This window comes from Hippoglossus stenolepis, chromosome 2 (genome assembly GCF_022539355.2).
Source record: "Hippoglossus stenolepis isolate QCI-W04-F060 chromosome 2, HSTE1.2, whole genome shotgun sequence".
Taxonomy (NCBI): Eukaryota; Metazoa; Chordata; class Actinopteri; order Pleuronectiformes; family Pleuronectidae; genus Hippoglossus; species Hippoglossus stenolepis.
The window spans coordinates 10,945,229-10,964,751 of record NC_061484.1 but is presented as its reverse complement, the minus strand read 5'-3'; the positions used below and the strand labels follow the sequence as shown (position 1 = coordinate 10,964,751).

Sequence of the window (19,523 nt, the reverse complement as noted above, 5' to 3'; positions counted from 1 at the left end):
AATCTGCCGGGAATGTTTTTTTAGTGGAGAAAGAGAAATGAATTTCCCTTCAGTTCTCTGGTGTGCGATGACAATGAGAATTGTGAGAAGCTTGTTGACAGAAAGTCTGCATTCTTTCACAGCTCAGACCTGTCTAGCCATATAAAAAGCAGTAAGAAGCCTGCAGATCACTCAGCTCATCTGTGAAGGCCTGGCAGAGAAATCCAGCGATTAATTTTAGTGACAACATTCTACTCAAATCTCAGCTTTAGGTTTCTATCTCAGGAGTGTTGCCCATTTCCTACCGAGAGAACGGTCTTTCATTTTGAGAGCATCATGTCTTTACTTCACGTACAGATTTTGGAAATGCTTTCTCTCAAATCCTGGCCCTCTCTATCAAATAGCCCCTGCTCAGGTGAAAACTCACTCTGCCCCTACTGAAAACTGTTTCCACTCAGATACTGTTGCTGCACAAATGTCTGGTGCTTCAGGTCGAGTCTGTGTGATCGCGAAACCTCTTCTCTCTGATTTCTGCTTTTGCTCTAGGACTTCAGTGACATGATGTGTACTTTCTACACTTTTACCCTTTCATGTGGTAACTGTTAAACCAGCTTCAGTGGATCGCTTGAGTGCTACTGCTGCAGTCAGATCGTGGAATGAAGAAATGATGCCCTTTTAATGGAAGACTATACTTTTGAATAAAGAAAGGAAATAAACCCTATTTGAGAAAGTGTTTCTGGTTTCCTGTAACCATTACAGTATCAAAACTGTGCCTTGATCAAGTGTAAATGGATTTTAGATGCGTTTCAATTGACAACTTGTAGCTTGTGGCTGAGGATCAGGAGGTATTGGGCGGTCCAATTATCAAATGGTTCGATGATTCAGTCCTTACCTCTCCCTGCCCTACAAGTCTCCTTGTACCGTGGATCACAGCATGTTTTAACTGGGACAAAGGTCTATGTCGAGTGCTAACTTTTTGTGTATTTAGAGTCATCATGTGAATTTTGGGCTGTTTGAAATGTCCCAACCCTCCACACATCTTGGGGTCAACCGGCATTATAAAGTAACATCAATCTCTAGTCAGTGAACTACTAAGAACCACAACCAGGGCAGTGTCATTAACTACCCTGAACATTATTCTAAAGACCAGGCTCACTGTCAGCAACACCTCAAACCAGAGCAATGGGAACCACCAAAATGAACTGCACCTCAAGTCAATAACTAGGTTGGACACTGGACTTGACCCAGTGATCATTTTTACTTTGAGCGAGATGCAGAGAGACAAGGAAAACCAGCACAGTTACATAACAACCCTTTTTGCTGACCGCTGCGGTGGCCTCGGTAAATTGACTCAGTGGATGTGACTTCTCCAGTCACATAACACGTCCCCCTTAGCCTCATCACGTTAGCCTTGCCAGGGGAGGTGAGGTCACTTTCAATGAACAGGCAGCACCTCAAGGTCTTTGACTTTTGGCTTGATGTGTAACCTTATAAAACAAAAGCCCCGAGGACAAAATAAGAGTTGACTATGCTTATTTTGCCACAGTTACAAAACAATCCCGACATTTCATTACTGTGATTCTATCAAACAGGTTAAGTGAGACAACGTGAGAGCTGCAGGGTCCAGTCCTGTCATTCTCCTATGGTGGGGTGTTTGGAGATTCACTTAACTCAGAGTTTTTAAGTGGATAATAGCTGGTCCTTTCAGTGCTGCTGAGCTGATTTGTGCCTTTGGAACTGAATTAGAAGAAGTCAGTTATTTGAGATGGCCGAGACACGGGGGAAGGCAGAGATAGGAAGACCAAGTTAACATGAGAGGTCAAACTGTAAGCAGAGACCCAAAATAAATGAGTCGAGCCTGAAGAACATGCTGGCATGTGTTAGAATCTGTTTTACATCAGCGTCAGAGCAGATGGTAGACTGTGCTCATTGAGCTGGAAACATCTGCAGATGACATTTTGTAAAATGTTGGTCAGGTGTGAAAATTAACCTATTTATCCAAATAATCACACATGGAACCAGTAGCATCGCACTCACAGAAGTGACAGAACCCTGTGTTTAATATATGTTTAAATATTCCGCTTTTGCTTCAGTTTGATGTTAACAGAAAACTGATCTGGAGAAGACTTGATGCAAAATATTCTCTAATTTAATCAGTTTCAATTTGAAGAGATAATTTGTTTAATTTGTTTAGTATTCAATCATAATTATCTCTTCCTGAGTTGAGTTGTGGCATTTGAGTTTATTACAATGAACTGCGTGTCGTGTCAAATTCATTCAAACTTGATTTTTGGGGAAAGTGACAGCCCTAATCCCTTACACAAAAACAAAATTAGCAGTGTACACTTCATATTACAAACAATCTCATTTAACAAGGGGAATCCCACCCATTAAAACCCACACAAAGCCATTTACAGCACTACAACTTTTATCCAGATATTTTTCCACAGTGTAACCATTGGGTGTCCTGTTTAACAGCTTAGGAGCATTTGTGCTGTGTATGTGAACTTGTGGTGATATGTTTGCAAACATGAATCAAAAGCAAAAACTGTAAATATAGAAACCTCTAATGATAAAGAAACTCATCAGACACCAATAGTCTCCTCCTAAATTCATTCATCTTAAAATTATCACACATTTCTACACTAGATTTTGGTGGTAGGGGAATATCCTGGCCGCATACGCACTCACAAACCCCCGCACACACACACACAGACCCTTCCCTCTCCAGACCAGATGTGATAATCCCATTTGATTGATTAAGTGGAAAACAACAGTTTGTAGAGAAACAGTGACACATAGGCTGCAGAGAAACACTGGGATTTGTGGGGAGAAAGATGACACTGCAATCAAAGAGTCACAAGTTAGACTTCGGTAAGTCCTAATGTTGTGTTGGAATAAATCTTGTGGAGAGTGGGTCTGGACAACATCCATCGAGCCATCCAACCCTTGGCTGCACTGCATAATCTTTGAGGGTCACAGGGGCTGGAGCCAGTCCCAGCTGAGACAGTGCGAGAGGCAGGGTACACCCGTGACAGGTCGCGAAAGCGATCTCCGTCCACACAAGTGTTTTACCTCTGTATCAGAACTAAACTCCATACTAACACACCTGAAAACGCATATCATGAATATACACTGCGTTTGCATGCCACAGTACTTTCTCTGCCTGACCTCCTGGTATAAAGTCTGTAGAAATCCAGGAGAATTCAATTTGTGAACACAGCAAAAGATCCCCTGCTGGATTCACCACAAGTAAGTGGGGGGCTTGATGACGCTTCTAACACACAAAAGCCGCAAAAAGAAAAAGAAAACAAATATCCCTCTATGCTTACATTCAAATTTAGAGTTACCAATCAACCTAACCTGCAGGTCTGCAGGACTTGGGGAGAACAAGTAAACTCCAAACAGAAAGGCCAAACACTTTTGTAAGAGTTTACAGCTTTATTTGATCACCTATTTATAGACATTCATAACACAAGACAAGACAAGCACTCAACAGTCAAGAAAGATATTAATTGTTCTTTTGAGATGACTCACTTTCCCTCAGGTTGATCTGTGTTCATTTCTGGCAGCACGCCGCTCTGTAGAAAGCCTTTCTGAACATATCAACCGACAGCTGAATTAACAGGGCCGCTGAAGGATGAGTTCAGGCAGAGTACATGACATAACTAGCCTAGATAAAACACTCACTTTTGTTTTCATTACTAATAACAACTTTAAAAATGTGATACACTATTAATCCCAACAGGCACACTCCTCTTTGGGGAGGTTATCGGTCAGGCTGAGCCGTACAGCAGCGTCTCTGGAGCTGTTACAGAGTCAGAGTCTTGTGAAGACACAAGGTGTTTAACAATGGGATATTTGCCAAATACTGTAGTATTTGGCAAAATCCAATTATGCTGCCAAAATGGTTGGAAAGAAAAATATAATATCTACTACATACACAACTATTCCAACTATGACACTTTTTAATCTTTCTCATTAAAATTCCCTGAATTAAGATATGTCAGAGAAAAAGAGAAAGTAAGATAATACTTATACTGTTTGAATGGATTTTGGTCAATCCAAACAACTGAAAAAGGCTAACGTGAGACTAATGTTTCTTTAAATGTGGACCATTGTTTTCCAACCCACAAACTGGCAGGTCTGACCAGCATTTGGTGTTTATGGCAAAGTTTCTCTCTGAGAATACAGTTTAAATTCAATCTCGGGAATCATAAAGTATGAATGAGGAGAATTGCTTGCTGACAAATCACAGTTAACGATTCTCATGAATCTTTTAAAGAAATAATAAGTAACTATCATGTAAATCTGTGGCTAGAATAACCAGGCATATCTGCACACACACATACACTTAGCTTGTCATTTCTTCCAAAGCATTAGGTTGGACTATTTTTCCCTAAAACCGACATCATCCCTAAAAGTTTAACCAAACATGAACCATATTTAAACCTAACAATCACAACCACTATTGTAACTGCAGCACGGAACCTAACCTTTGCCAAGCAATAACATAGCATTAACCTTGTCAAAAAATATGGCCTTACTCAATTTATGGGATAGTTAGTTAGAAAGTGATTGATGATAATCAATTTCAGATCTCAGATGAGCTTCATATACAGAAGACACGATCGTTGTATCAGTCTTCTCATGAGAAAAGCCCAATTCATGCTTCTGCTTCCCTACGCAGAGCCCTATGCCGTACCCTGACGTGCACCTCCCCAAAAATGTAACAACGCGTCGAGGTGACCAGACCGCAAGAGCTGTGATTGGTCTGATTGGTAGAATTCCATTTCTGACAGACTCGCCACCATTTTTGAATTGAGTCGAAGGAACGAACACGGACAACGTCTTTTTTTTCTTGGTTGTATTTCCTTAAAGGGGACATAGCATGCAAATTCCACTTTGTTAGTGCTTCTACAGGTTAATGTGGGTATCTGGCATGTCTACCAACCCAAAAACTCTGGGAAAAAAACACTCGCGCGTTTTGTTATGGTTCCTCTAAGTCAGAAACGTCATGCTTGAGCGACTCGATTGAGCTTCCTGGGTATTGTGTCGTAACAAGGAACTGGAAGTCTCCCTACATGGTCTTGGCCCACCCCCCCGTCACGCCGTGTTTACACCGGATGCTGCGAGGCTGCGAGGCAGCGCAGCGCCGTTCCCAAGCGCGCAGCCGCCTGGCTGTTCACACGGGACGAGTATTTCTCCGCTGGTCAGCCCGTGATTCACTCACATGTGGCATTTGTCTGGATGGTTGGGACCGGGAGGCTGCAGCAGCTGCTCCGGCGCGACCGCTCGCTCTCCCGTGCGTGAGCTGGAATTTGTGTCAGCGCCACACAGCCAGCAGTGTGGAAGACTTCCGCAGTGTTCAGAACTACTGTAACACCGGCACAAAAAACACACAGAGCCCCCCCCACTCCTTACGCCGGGGTACACCGGACGCGGAAGCACCGCTGCGAGGCAGCGCAGCGCCGTTCTCAAGCGCGCAGCCGCCTGGCTGTTCACACGGGACGAGCATTTCTCCGCTGGTCAGCCCCATAGACTGTATATATAAGGTCAGCCCGCGATTCTGCTTTCTCCGCTTGTTGTTGTACCCGTTGAATGTCGGGGTTCGGGGGTAAATGATGGTCTTCATAGCCCCCCCCACCCCTCTCTTTCTCTCTCTGTCTGTCTGCTTGTGTGCTTGTAGTGGATGGGCAGAGGGGGACATTTAATTATGTGATTGGGAAAATTAAAACTCCAGGACAATAGAAGGGGAATACAAAGTATGGGATGCATGTTTGATAATTTATATCATATAAAATATGTAATTTATATCGTTTAAAATCATGGGGGGAGAGGGGGGAGGGGGGAGCTGGCTCATTCACATTTAAAGGAACAGGCACTCAAAACAGGTCACTCGGTGGAGGGCTGTTTTATACAGGGTAAAAAGGGTGCTGTTTTAAATGATCCTTGTGGTATTTTGACCAAAGTATGTTACAGACATTTCATTAAGACCCCAAGGAACCATATCAACTTGTGGTAAAATGGGCATGCTATGTCCCCTTTAAGAAAAAGTAATTGCTCTTAAACATCTATCAGCGTCCAACACGTTGCGCTTAGTAGCGATCGCCATTGTTCTGAAGTAAACAGAGATGCCAGAGAATTTGTAAATAGGCGAACCAGAAACCAGAAGAAACTCAACACCATCATAGAAACTGTTCGGCAGTGTAATTGCTGCGCAACTCACACACACCTACACACAACCGTGAATGCTCGGCCCTGTGCGTAGGCTACGTGCATATCTACGGCGTAGCTTCGACACAGAAGCATTAATTGGGTTTAACCCTCAGAGAGAAAATAAATAAGTGTATTTTCTTAAACTTCTAACAATCCCTTTCAAGATAACCCCCCCCCGACACACACACACACACACACACGCCTGTGAAGCTCACATGTAGCTGTGATTTCCCTTTGTGGGCTGGTTGGGAAATCCTTCAGTCCACATATTTATCACTATAATGTAAGTCTATTAATCGAGAGCTACACTTTTGCTCTGCCAATGAAAATAGTTATAAGATGTTCAAAATCAATGAAAAAGAGATAGCTGCATGTGAAGAGATAGGTTATAAAGTGATACCACAAATAGGGGTGGGCAATCTGATGAGTTTCAAGACGTCCACAATCTAACTTTCAAGCAAGACCAAAGAGAGTGTGTTATTTTCTCCTCTTGTTGTCATGTCCCAAACCAATGACATCATCTTTAGGACACGCCATCGCACGCCCTTTCCCAACAAGATGACTGACATCACTTGTCCGAGTCGTAAACAATTGTTCTTGAAGCACCACATTGTGTCATTGGCGCATAAAGGCCACAGAAACATGCTCAGTTGCCATATCACATGACCTTGTGCTACATGCTGTGTTTGTCTAACTTCCCACTCAGAGTGAATCAGTGACCGTCCTGGAGGGACAGAACAACAGATGGGGTTCTATCCAGTGATTTCCTCTGCTGAGTTAAAGGAAATACGGCCGTCCCATACTTCCCATCCTGCGACATGAGTCCGAGACGTGTGGCACGACACTACACACACATCTGACACGGTATCTCTCCCTGGCTCCGACCAGATACATCCTCAGTGGAAACTCAGTGAGTGCCTGCATGTAGGCGTCCATTCAAGAGGGGGAACTGATAAGGTGGAGAGTGTATTTGTCTTGAGAATCTATTTATTGGCTTGAAGGAAAAACTAAATGTCCATTTAATGAAGTATAGAAGCAGCTAATGTCAGAGGTTTAGTATGGGAACATGAGTTATAAAATGATATGTCCCTCTCTGAAATGTATAAGAAATGGGAAACCCCCACTGTGACTAAAATTCAGTTGAAGTGAATGAACTCACGTCTGTCAAATCAGCCTGATATTCACACTCACATCTACCTTTTACCCACATCTACCCAGAATAACTTATTTTGATTCAGTATAAATAAACCATCATCACATCAGATCTTTCTCCCTCTATGCCTCAAGACTTACATAGGACCTTGTGACCCTAACCCTAAAGCTATGACGAATCAAATGAGCTGATTGGTAGAATAAGTTTGGATTTCTCACAGGACTCAAATATTTTAGGGTGAGGCTTTCCTTTAAAGGCGGGGTTGTTTTGCCGTGTGACAGTAATAGATATTCCTCATATCATACAGGTTTACTCTGGTGCCTTCTTGTATGCATCGTGTGCTGAGTGGTATTTCTGGATGCATAGATGAGAGGTCATATTTGTAACTCAATAACAGCATAAAAGGACAACAAGACTATTTCAGATCCAGCAGGACGAAGACGTAAACAAACTGGGGATTAGCTTGATGTTGGCCCAGTGGCTCTAATGTCCCCACACACATAGCTCCCTCTCCCCCACCATTTACCCATGTACTGTAGCTTTAAATACATCCTGTTACCATGACCAGTCACCATGCTAAAAACACACACACACACACACACACGTTATAGACACGTAACACACGACTGACTGAAAAGTGATCGCTGGGAAGCACAAGATCAAAAACACCACAGTCCAATCTACTCCAATTGTCGCCGATGTAAACAGCTGCACTGGTTTATAAAAAGACATTCAGCATTATATCAAATCTTGTCATATCCTTCCACACCATATATCTAAGTAAAGCTTGGTCAATCAATAAGAAACCATAACTCAGAACAAGAAATAACCACCAAAACACAATCACACTCAGCAGTGCTGACTCAGCGTTTTATCTGAGCCGAATCGAGGAGGAGAGTGGATGTTTACTTCACAAGTTGACCCAGTTAGAGACGAGACAACAGAGGAGCACAGCACAGTACATTCCCACATTAACACCAGGACACAGTCAGCGAGCCTCAGGGCGGCCAACTGTGATTTGTCAGTGGGTGTGTGATGTGACAATGCCACGGCGTGTCTTTGTGTGTGTGTGTGTGTGTGTGTGTGTGTGTGTGTGTGTGTGTGTGTGTGTGTGTGTGTGTGTGTGTGTGTGTGTGTGTCCACAAACAGGAACCGAGGCATGGGTGTGCCTGTTAAAACAGTGGCAGATGATGTGGTAGATGCAAGTGTTTGGTCAGTGAGGCAATAAAGTGCGTTTCCTGGGGACACAAGGCCAACAATAGCTCATATATGAACATATACACAAACACACACACATTTTCATTTACTGGATTCAATTGTAACTTACACTTGATCACTGTGTAAGTAAAATTGTATGTGTATGCAAGTAGAATTGCAACGATGAGTCCGTCAAAATAAAATGAATCTGCTCCTATTATTTTCAAAGTATTGTTTTAAAGCAAATATGCCAAACCTTTCATGATTCCAAGTTTTTAAATGAGACAATTTTTCTTGGTCTTACATTGTAGTAAATTAAAGATATTTGGGATTTGAACTCTTTCTCAAACAAAATGAGACATTTAATCACATCATCTTGCTTCTGCTTGTGGTCGGTATTCTACACTTCTAATTTCATTTTCTGATGTTTTACAAACCTAATAATTGAAAATGATCATTAGTTAGAGACCTAAATCTAAGTAGACTTGATATTTTGATGATAATGTTTCATCCTCTCCAGTACATCCACAACACTCTGTCATAGAGCAGGACAATAAACCTTATCTATTGAATTATAGACAGTGTGAATCTAATCTACAATTACTCACGGTTAAATGACTGCTGCCACCATATGAAAGGTGAGTTAATAAAGGAAATGCATCCACGGATGTGGAATAATGTGACAATTAATATTACTGAGGTCAAATCGTCATACATTTGTGTCTTATTATTCAGACCTTTTTTCTATACTACACATTCAGTGACCTCAAACACCTCAGTAGGTATTTGATATACAAACAATAAAACATCTACATTCAAATACAGAAGTTAAAACTGTTGCAAAATGAGAGAAATGCCAAAATAACCCCGCTGGTGGTTGACCTACCAAGAAAGTAATCGGTGCAAAACGTTGGTTCTTCCACATTTAATTGTCATCACCCAGAATGCTTTTCACTAGCCCAGTACGGCCACCATCATGTTGTGTCCATAGTTGGTGAAGTCAAACTCCAGTGTGTGCGTCTCCCTTTAGAAAACGCACAACGCAAACCAGCATGAAGATTACACAGAAGGTCGGTTACAGACTGATGTATATCTTTCTAAACAATAACAAAACAAAGGTTGCCCTCAGTGAAAGTCACTCAGAGGGAACAAAGCTCAGCGTCAGAGCTGAATGTCACAGCAGGATTCAGAGCCCAACCGTGAGGTTTAATGTGTTTGTGTGTGCATGTACGGAAGAGTTACGTTTTTAAGTAGGACTTTTATAGCAGGGTGATAAAACAGCAGAGCAATAGTGAGGAAAGGAGAGAATGTATTCAGCTGCGGTGCCCACGAGAGCTCGAGCACTCATGCACGTACTGCGCGCACACACACACACACACACACACACACACACACACACACACACACACACACACACACACACACACACACACACACACACACACACACACACACACACACACACACACACACACACACACACACACACCTCCATGAATTCAGAGGACATTGCATTGCCTTACATTAATTTCCTAGAGACTTAGAGTAAGAGTGCATAAAAGTAACTTTGCTCCAACTACAGATTAAACTGTGCGGAAATTTTATATCACAATTATTATCACTGTTATCTGTATTCTCACAAGATTGTTAAAATGCGTTGAAAATGTGCTGAAACACAAACTAAGGCAAGTTTGCTAAGTTTGATATTTAAGTCATATTTATTATCATCAAAAATAATAACCATATAACACCTTATCAAACATTGAAGAATGAAGGCTTTGGCTTGCTAAAGCTTTGATTTTGAAAAATGAAAACCCATATTGCTGGATTATATAAACACAACCGTAAACATGTAAATCATATGTACTTACTAGCAGTTGCTAGATGGGGAATGAAACCGGTAACTGTTTCATCTCTAACCTTAAAACACGTCTTCTCCTTCTGGGGACTTGCTTTTTGTATTTGATTTTACAAATCCCCATAATGTGACGGCCTAAACAGATTTAGGTCCCCACAACATGAGTAATACCTGGACCACACACACACACTATAAACTTTCCATCACGTTCAGAAATAGTGGCAGTGTGTCCTTTGCAGATCCCCAAACAGCAAGGGGATCAACACTTATAATAAAGGAATCCATAGAATCTGCTCACATGGCCACACACACACACACACACACACACACACACACACACACACACACACACACACACACACACACACACACACACACACACACACACACACACACACACACACACACACACAGCTATAATTGAACCATACATGAACACACTGTTCAAGAAAAATGATTCACACACACTGACTAATGAATACAATCCCCAATGGTATTTGCACTTTGAAAGGGAATATTCAAAATGACAGTCTGTTAATTGAACAGATGAGGTGACCTGGAAGATTTCTAATATAATCTCCATATTAATGCAGACCCTCGGGGCAGAGTGTCGGGAAGCCCCCTCTCCCTCCTCCTTCATTCACAAACAGTGGCTGCACACTCGCTCTCATGACTGGCAAGCAGCCCAGGCAGAAGAGCATTCCAAATCAGTGCCATTCTCCGGTCACAATGGCAGCATTTCATCAGTCAGTCAACAGTAAGATCCACAATTAACTTTGATGACTGAACAGGGATTTAAAGCTTCATGTATCTAGTGCATTTAGGATCATAACTATCTAATGTTAAAAGATGAGATCATTTGGCGTCTCACATGACAGAATTTCCATATCAACTTCATAAACTCGAACCGATTCTGTCTCATCATTCATGAACGCTCCAGAAGATTAAAAGGTCTAATTGTCTGGTGGAGTCGACGTTCCCATGTCTGCGCTGAACTTTCATGATCTCTAACGTTTAACTCTCAGAGCGACACTTTAATAAGGTGACGACCGCGGGGATCAAAAGAGCCGCTGTCTGCCTCAAAAGCTCATTTGGCCCAAAACTTGGCACCTCTCCTCCTCCCATGGTCAGAGGCTGACCCCGTTGCCATGGTTACACCACTCTTAATATCTATGCAAACGCCGTCTCGCTGCATGGGGAAGACCCACTGCTGGACGGGGCTGATGCTCCGCCAGGGACTGCCCCCTCATGCACAAACACAGAAAGGCCTGTGTAAACACAAACATGTTATGAGCTCAAACAGACACACATGCACATATCAACACACATGCAAAGTGATGGCATATGGACACACATATGGACGGCTGGACAGTCAGCTGTGCTCCATGTGGGGCCGGATGCTTTCAGTAATACATCCACCCACAAGTGTATTATAAAGTTATTCTAACCCCACCCCGCTGGGGCGTCTGGCTCTGACAAGCAAACAACTGTGGAATCTAAACACTCAGCCCACACATGTATCACATCCAACAGCAGCATGACTGTGGATGCACAATAGACACTTCAGTTTCATCTGACTCCATCAGTCAGAGCATACAAAAATGAAACGCTGAAGTTGGAGATCAGCCGCACAGCTCAATGGCACGTCGTCAGAATGTGGAGGTAAACCCGAACTGGATAGAGCCAAACAAACAGAGCACATAAATTTAAATAGGAGGAACCATGTAAAAGTTAAAATCTTAATTCGGTGCTTGGTGTTGAGTTCAAACTTGGTCAATTGTAATCTGCACTGTTGTCCTGATCAGGCCGTTATTACAGTGTTGAACCTTTAACAGAACGGTCATTCAAAAATCAAGGAAGCTACTGTAGCTAATTTGCCATGTAATTGTGCGGTGTATTTCAATTTGAACTCCTCTGTTGGAGAATAAAACTTATATAATAGAATTTTTTTTTAAAAGGTTAAGGACTGGAGTTGATGATGCATAAACTCTAAAAAGACATTGCTCCATTACCACCCCTGCTAACAAGCGTGTTACCCGACAGCTACAAAGCAGTTAAGAAACTTAACAGAGAGCTTTAAGTTATTGAAATGATGTACAATACCTAAAAGATCCCTACACTACCAGAAGGAGTAAAAAGCTCAGTACAAAAAAATTAACTGAAGCTCATAAGATGGACGACACATCTCCACTTCCAGCCCAAATATCCCTGATACCAACCAGAGTCAGTCTAGTAGCGCAAGCCACCAGGGGGTGATCAAGACATTTTAGCTTCACTTTTAGGGAGCCGTCATGTTGCCCATCTTTTATATACCTTTCATGATTGGGACTGACTAACACCAGCATGATCCCGTCTGGGTAGCATTTTGGCAAAAAAGCCAGCTAGCCCTTTGAGACTCTACATCAACAAGCTACCACAACTAAATATTTATACAGCACAGTGATTCATTTTGCCGCAATGTGTGACCATGCCTTAGCTCCTAGCAAATTGCCTTAACTTTGCCATCAGATACCTAGACCTCAAGTCTATAGTCAGAAAGCTTTTTTTCTTTTTTCAGCTCAATGGGCGTATCGAAAAACAGGAGCAGGATTTTATTTCATTTGCTTCGGTTTCACTACCTGGAAAAACATCCAACTTGAATCGTTTGTCTTTCTAATTTCCTCAAGGCAAACTTGAATTTCAAGATTACTTTTAAGTTGACATTTTGAGAGACATGCTTACTTGGTTTCTCGTCCCGAGTTAAATGAGAAGATTGATGTCACACTCCTCTCTGTAAATGTGAAGCTACAGAAAGCAGCCAGCTAGTTTGACCGGCCTGACTTTCGACAAGGGTAATAAAATCTAAATTCTGGCAGTGGCTTCAGGCATGAGAGTGGAATTAGTCTTCTGATCATTCTCAACTCTCAATAGGAGAGCCAGTGTCCAACTGGATCATATAGTTGCATAATAGCACGGTAAATAAAATGTTTATCCTGTTATGTTTTTCATCTGGTGTCGTTGGGTGTAACAGACATGTACACACAAGCTGATGAGTACGGTCCTGTTCAACTCAACAGGCCCTCAGTCCTGTCTGACCAAACCCAGAGCTACATGCTGAAGCATACTAAATAAATGACAGATGAGGCCAAAGCCCGGAGAGAGACGAGAAAATCCAGCATAATAAAATCAAGCCTGGTTGCGCGCAAACACACACGTCCTCCTCTAACAAAGGGAAAACATTGGAATCCAAGGCTCAATCAATCTGCCGTGTGCAGGGAGAGTGGAGCCACATGTTTTTGATAAGTCCTCTAGCAGAGCAGGGTGAGGTAATGATGAAGTCATCTCTGTCCTCTGGACAGGTTCAACTTCACTGGGCTGTGTGTTGAATGGCTTCAGGCTCACCAACACACACACACACACACACACACACACACACACACACACACACACACACACACACACACACACACACACACACACACACACACACACACACACACACACACACACACACACACACTTCAATATGCGTTTTGTGTGCTATGCAATAAAAAGTTAGTGTAAGAAACATCTTACTTTACTTTTTGTATCAAGACCAGAAATTAAGGAGCTGCAAGTTGTGAGCTGCCTTTAACTCACTTGCAACAGAAGAAGCTCCTCTATCATTACAAAAAAAAAAAGTTCCTCAAATATTATGTTGTTAAGAACCTTCCCAGGCAATCACGTCCTACTATGGACACGCCTCTTTAACAGTCCATGCAGACAGAACCACTCAACGGGTCACTGCATCTCCGTTATGAGACCGTCAATCTATTCCCTGACCATAAAGGACAATGTACTTCCTGTGTCTTGGCACCCATCTTAATATTGACTGGGCTCAATCGTGCCTTGGGTCGTAATTATGAAACCATTCGTTCGGGGAGAGAAAATAGAAGAGAGAGAACTGCTCGGAGAGACAGACTGAGTTGAAACAACAGATTAGCATCTGCTCAGCCCTATATCTAAATGTTATTCTGTGAGCCATGTAAAGGTCAAACCTATAAGCCTATTACAAATGCAATATAGTCATGGAGTATACATTCAGCTTGGATGGCCACAGGATTCTGATGTACATGTTGTTCTAAATAAATACAAATATCCAAGTAACACAAATAACCCCACAGTGTATATGTTAATCTGCCCGTCCCAGGGGCAGACACCCAGGGAACCAAGCACAGCTCCACTAAGTCTGCTTACAGTGTTCATTTGGGGTCTTTTCATACATGTTTGGATTGTTAAAAGGTATTTTTTCAGTTTTACTGGCTCTGTCAGAAATTGACTGCTCCTCTCTGTGTCTCTATCGTTCACACTGCACACTGCCAACCAAATTGAGCCAAACTGGGTTCCCCACCATCTCCTCCAGCTCTCCATATATCGTCTAAATTTACAAATTCTGTTGTGTTTGTAAGTGTGTGTGTAAGTGTGTGTGTGTGTGTGTGTGTGCGCGCTCTGTTACCTTTCCCTCAAGTTCCAGGACTATCATACAGAAGCTACGCAATTTTTAAATAGTAATCAACCACTTACAGTGATTAATTTCGGCCCTGGACAAATATGATCAATATAAGCCATTTCCACTGTACTAGAATTTTGTCGGGAGGCGACATAATTCGTGCAAATGTTGAGCATTCTGGTGTCAAATGACATCACGAATCAAGTATCGCCCGGAGTATCGCCCGGACTACTGACGAGGCGTTTCAGGAACTTCAGGAGCAGTGTTTTCTGTGGCTGAGAGGAGCTGCTTATTACATTTGCAGACCTTTTACTTACACAAAAACCTTATATTGCACACGAGAGGATATAAACTGAAAAAGGCAAGGCAGGGCACAGAGCACAAGCTTTTAAGGGCAATCCAAAGGGCCTGTCATGTGCATTTTCAAGCTCTACTACAATGTCTACCAGAGTTCTGACCTGCAGAACCTGAAGGAAAGAAAAGAAAAAAAAGGGAACATTTCAGAGACTGGCAGGAAGTGAGAAGTGTAACGCAGCTGTAGTCCATTTAACAGTAAAGTTTTATTCAGGACAGAGCTATTTACACACACTGTTGCATGTGAACCACCACTGAGGAAGAATCACTGCAACTGAATAAACCAGCTAACAACACTTAAACCAGTTATTAGCAGGGGAAGGAGTCATTCAGCAAAAAGAATGGAAATGTAGTTTCGCTCCAGCTTTCCTCCTTGATCTAGCTCAAGCTTTACTGCAGAGTGAAGTTATTATAATCCCAGTGATTATATTAACTGCTGCTTACTTCACTGTTTTATGTTGACATCCACGTGTAAGCAGCATCAGCTTACACTCCACAATACAAATAATTAAAATCACTTATTATATATATAATTTGTCACTTGGACACTTTTGCCAAAGAAAGAATTTACCTGCATCGCAACCTGCATTTTCAGGCTATAGTACATAAAAGATAAACCCTCAACTAAAATCCTTTTCTATCATTTTCAACTCATGTTTTTAAAAGCCTCTTTAGGTTAGACCTGGAGATCTTCTATAAAATTATGAATCACATTAAATTGTGTGAGAAACTCCATGAGTAAAACAACACAATAAAGTCAAACACATTAATCACCTTACTAAAACTGTGTGCTTTTTCTCCACAGGTCATGAGACCAGCACTAAAACCTGCAGCAATACATACACAGAAAAAAAATGTATGTTGAATTTACTACATATTATTATGTCAAGCAGTTGCACAAAGTAAAATCTAAATCAAGATATATATGCTTTAGGCTTTGTGTTCATATTTTTTAAGTTAACTGTATTAATCCTTTTTCCAGTAACTTGCACAACCCATTGTGGGAATAATAAAGGATTATCTTATCTTATCTTATTTGTAGGGTTCAGTGACACATTAAAAATCAGTTAAATAAGACAGATTGAGAATCCATTTCATTCAGAGTAGCCAGAATATGTGACCAATGTGATCAGCTGCTGCACCTGCTCTACAATAAGTGAACTTGAACTTTGACCTCCTGCAAAGAGAACTAACCCCTATAGCATATTAAAGAGAAAAAAACAATATATATATATATATAATTAAAACAAAATGAATGAAAGTAAATATGCTGCTGTAGCCTACACCTACAGTACTATTTAAGTTGTAAATGACCCAATATGATTAAATATGAGAGCAACAGTGTTTGTCTGATATGTTTGTTGTCCACATGTCGTTACTAACTGTCGTTATCAGGACATCTTAGTGAAATCCCATCAGTTTGGATGTGTGGCAGAGTTTCTGGTCACATGGCCACAACACGTCTCATCACATTTACCGCGTGAAGCACGGGAGAGCCCGTCCTCTGCAGACCATGCTGCGCAACGACCTCAGAGCAACACACCGACGAGATGTGTCTGTGGAACAACAACAACCACAGGCTGTGACATATAAAGACAAAGATAGATACCTGGAGGGAGGATGATCCGAGTGAGCCGCTGAATGGCCTGCAGACACACAGGTGTCCCCGGACCTTGTCTGTCCCTCTGAACTCAATGGTTCCGGTGTGTCCGGACACTTTCGCTGATGCACACACGCTGCTGATGGTGCTCACTCGCCCCCTGCAGGCTGGCTCAGCAGCGCACATGCTGTGTAGATCTACGAGGGAGGGGGGAGGGAACTGGCTCACAATGTGGCAGGAAATGCGATCCCGCTCACTGAAACTAGAGGCTCACCATTTTGCAAATCCCTCGCTGCTGCAAGCTGAGCACACGTGACTCAGGCTGGTTGCACGTGATGTGTTTTATTTATGATTGTCCTAATTCTGAGAGAAGGACTACACATGATCCACCGGGTTCACCTCACATAGCTCATAGTATGTTTCACAGTACAGGTTTTACATCTAACAATCAACATGCAGCCTACATGTAGAATAAAGTACTTTATTCAACATGCAGCCTACATGTAGAATAAAGTACTTTACGTGGCTCGTGCCTGCAAGGTGTCCTTTATATTTTTCACAAAACAATGGACACAAGAATATCAAAAAGAGACGTTACGTCCAAACAAGCCACAACCTAAGTAGTACAGGTCACTGCTTAGTATAATCTATAGGTGGTTTATTGTCATGGCAAGTGTAACACGCTACTGTAGATTTGTGCACAGACATAATCGGTTCAGGTGTAAGTGTAGTATGTATAGAAATGTCAAATATGACTTGTGCATATGTGCTGCTCTGCCTCCATCTGGTGCCCCTAAAGGTGCTTGTGTAATATGCATCATATCCACACCATCCCTCCACAAGCTTAAAGGTGCAACAGCCCTTTAATGATGCTTATTGCTTTAATTGTGTTGTGCAAAATGTTTATCTTCATTGAATAATTTTATTCTGGCAATTTCCTTGTTCTTCTGTCTAAACTGAAACTGTGTTAAGATGTGTGTATCAGGTTTTACAGAAATACATTTGGGGCTTGGGCTTTAGTGTACTTGATCAAAAATACAGTCTGTATGAAAAGCATTCATTATTAATACTGAATAATAGGACGTAGTACTGTACAGTGCTCGTCTGGAATGAACAGGGCAAAAGAGTGAAAGCAAAGTCAACTACAAGTGCAACAAACATTACAGTTGCATTTTTTCAGCATCCTACATTTTGCTCAGCTGAGGAAAGTTTGCAAGAAAATAAAGTACAGGGATGAAATTGTAGGTCTGGGCCTGATCACTGGAAAAGCACTGCCCCCACCCCAGTGGCAGAAGCAGCTACCTTGACAACAAATTGCCAGAACTTTAAAGTGAAGAGCAGACTCTAAAGCTGCCAGGAGGCCTGATCAGCAGAGTCTGCTGCATATGAATGAGATGCTGGGAGGAGAACAATTTAGTATGAGAGCATCTGGCTTGTTCCTGAGGCCTTCAATAAATCTGGCTTGCTAAGACATCTGAAATGACTTGTTTTGTTTTTTCCTGCATCCAAAGAGGATCCCAGCACCAAGACAAAGGATTATACATGTTGCCAGCTTATTTCTCGGGACACAACAGGTTGTATGGATTACATGTGGGCAGAGGGGCCCCAGGAAGTAAGTCAATAACACAATAATGAGGTGATATAGAGATCCACCCCCAGTGGTGGAAAGGTCTGGAAATGATAGAGCAGGAGCTCCCTCTGTAGCTGATAAGGCAAACTGAGACAACAGGAGTGATTCAAATGACTCCATGCTAAAATCTTCGTAACTGACCAGTCATTGTTTTAACTCAGAATGGAATTAATCGTTATTTTATCTAATAAAAGGCTGTGGACAACAGAAAAGTCTTCAGTGTTTATTTTAATGAACTATCATTTGTGGCGGACCTGCAGTTCTACGGGAGTTTAATCAAACAAATGTGGTGCATAGAAATTGAACAGTGCTTCTCCATGTTTAGTTTTGACTCTGGTGACAGAAGGCAGACCTGTCCGAGATGACCTGAGGATGGTTCACAACGTAGTGCATTTCGGTGCATTATAAACCAACAGCAGGATTCTGAAGTCAAAGGTCCATAGAATAATCTGCAGTACTCCCTGCTGTGAGTTCAAAAGATGATCAGGATGTTCCAAAACAGTTCTCAGTTAATTAGGAAATTCATTTTATGTGAGTGATCCCACAGAAGGTGGTTTACATGGCTTCTACTCAAACCAAAGCCCTACCTCTCAGTGAGCCCATCACATGACAGGTATCCAGCAATTTGTATCATTGTGATACAACAACACACACACACATGCACACAAAGTACAAGTCACATTCTATATGCAGTACGTTTTCTATCACACACTGTTTAAGGGTAATCTAGGGTTCAGTATCTGGCCCAAAGACCCTTGTAATGCAAGGACTGGGAATTTTAACCTGTTAACCTTTAATTCAAGATACATGGCAATACAGTGAATGGTTTCAATCAAGGCGACACATCAGATTTTGAAAGGTTTTCCGTTAGGTCTTCCAGTAAGTGTTTATATTTTCCAAGATATTTTATAAAATCTTTGAATTGTAAGACACTCAAGCTAACCCTGTGTAATGAGGAGTCCCCCTCATTGAGAAAACAGCCTACTATATAATGTCTCTGCTCTGTTTCTACTGGTCCCAGTCTTTAGCAGTCACCACCTATTGTCTGCATGTGTATGTGTGTAA

General features: G+C 41.9%; 1 protein-coding gene across 1 annotated transcript in view; it reads right to left on the bottom strand.

Annotated features, from left to right (window-relative positions):
- Positions 1 to 16,925, bottom strand: part of add3a (adducin 3 (gamma) a) — a 105,204-nt gene extending 88,279 nt beyond the window's left edge. The window contains exon 1 of the mRNA XM_047343819.1: positions 16,838 to 16,925. The gene's annotated coding sequence lies outside the window, so the exon portion shown is untranslated. The remainder of the gene's footprint in view (positions 1 to 16,837) is intronic.
- Positions 16,926 to 19,523: the final 2,598 nt, after the last annotated feature.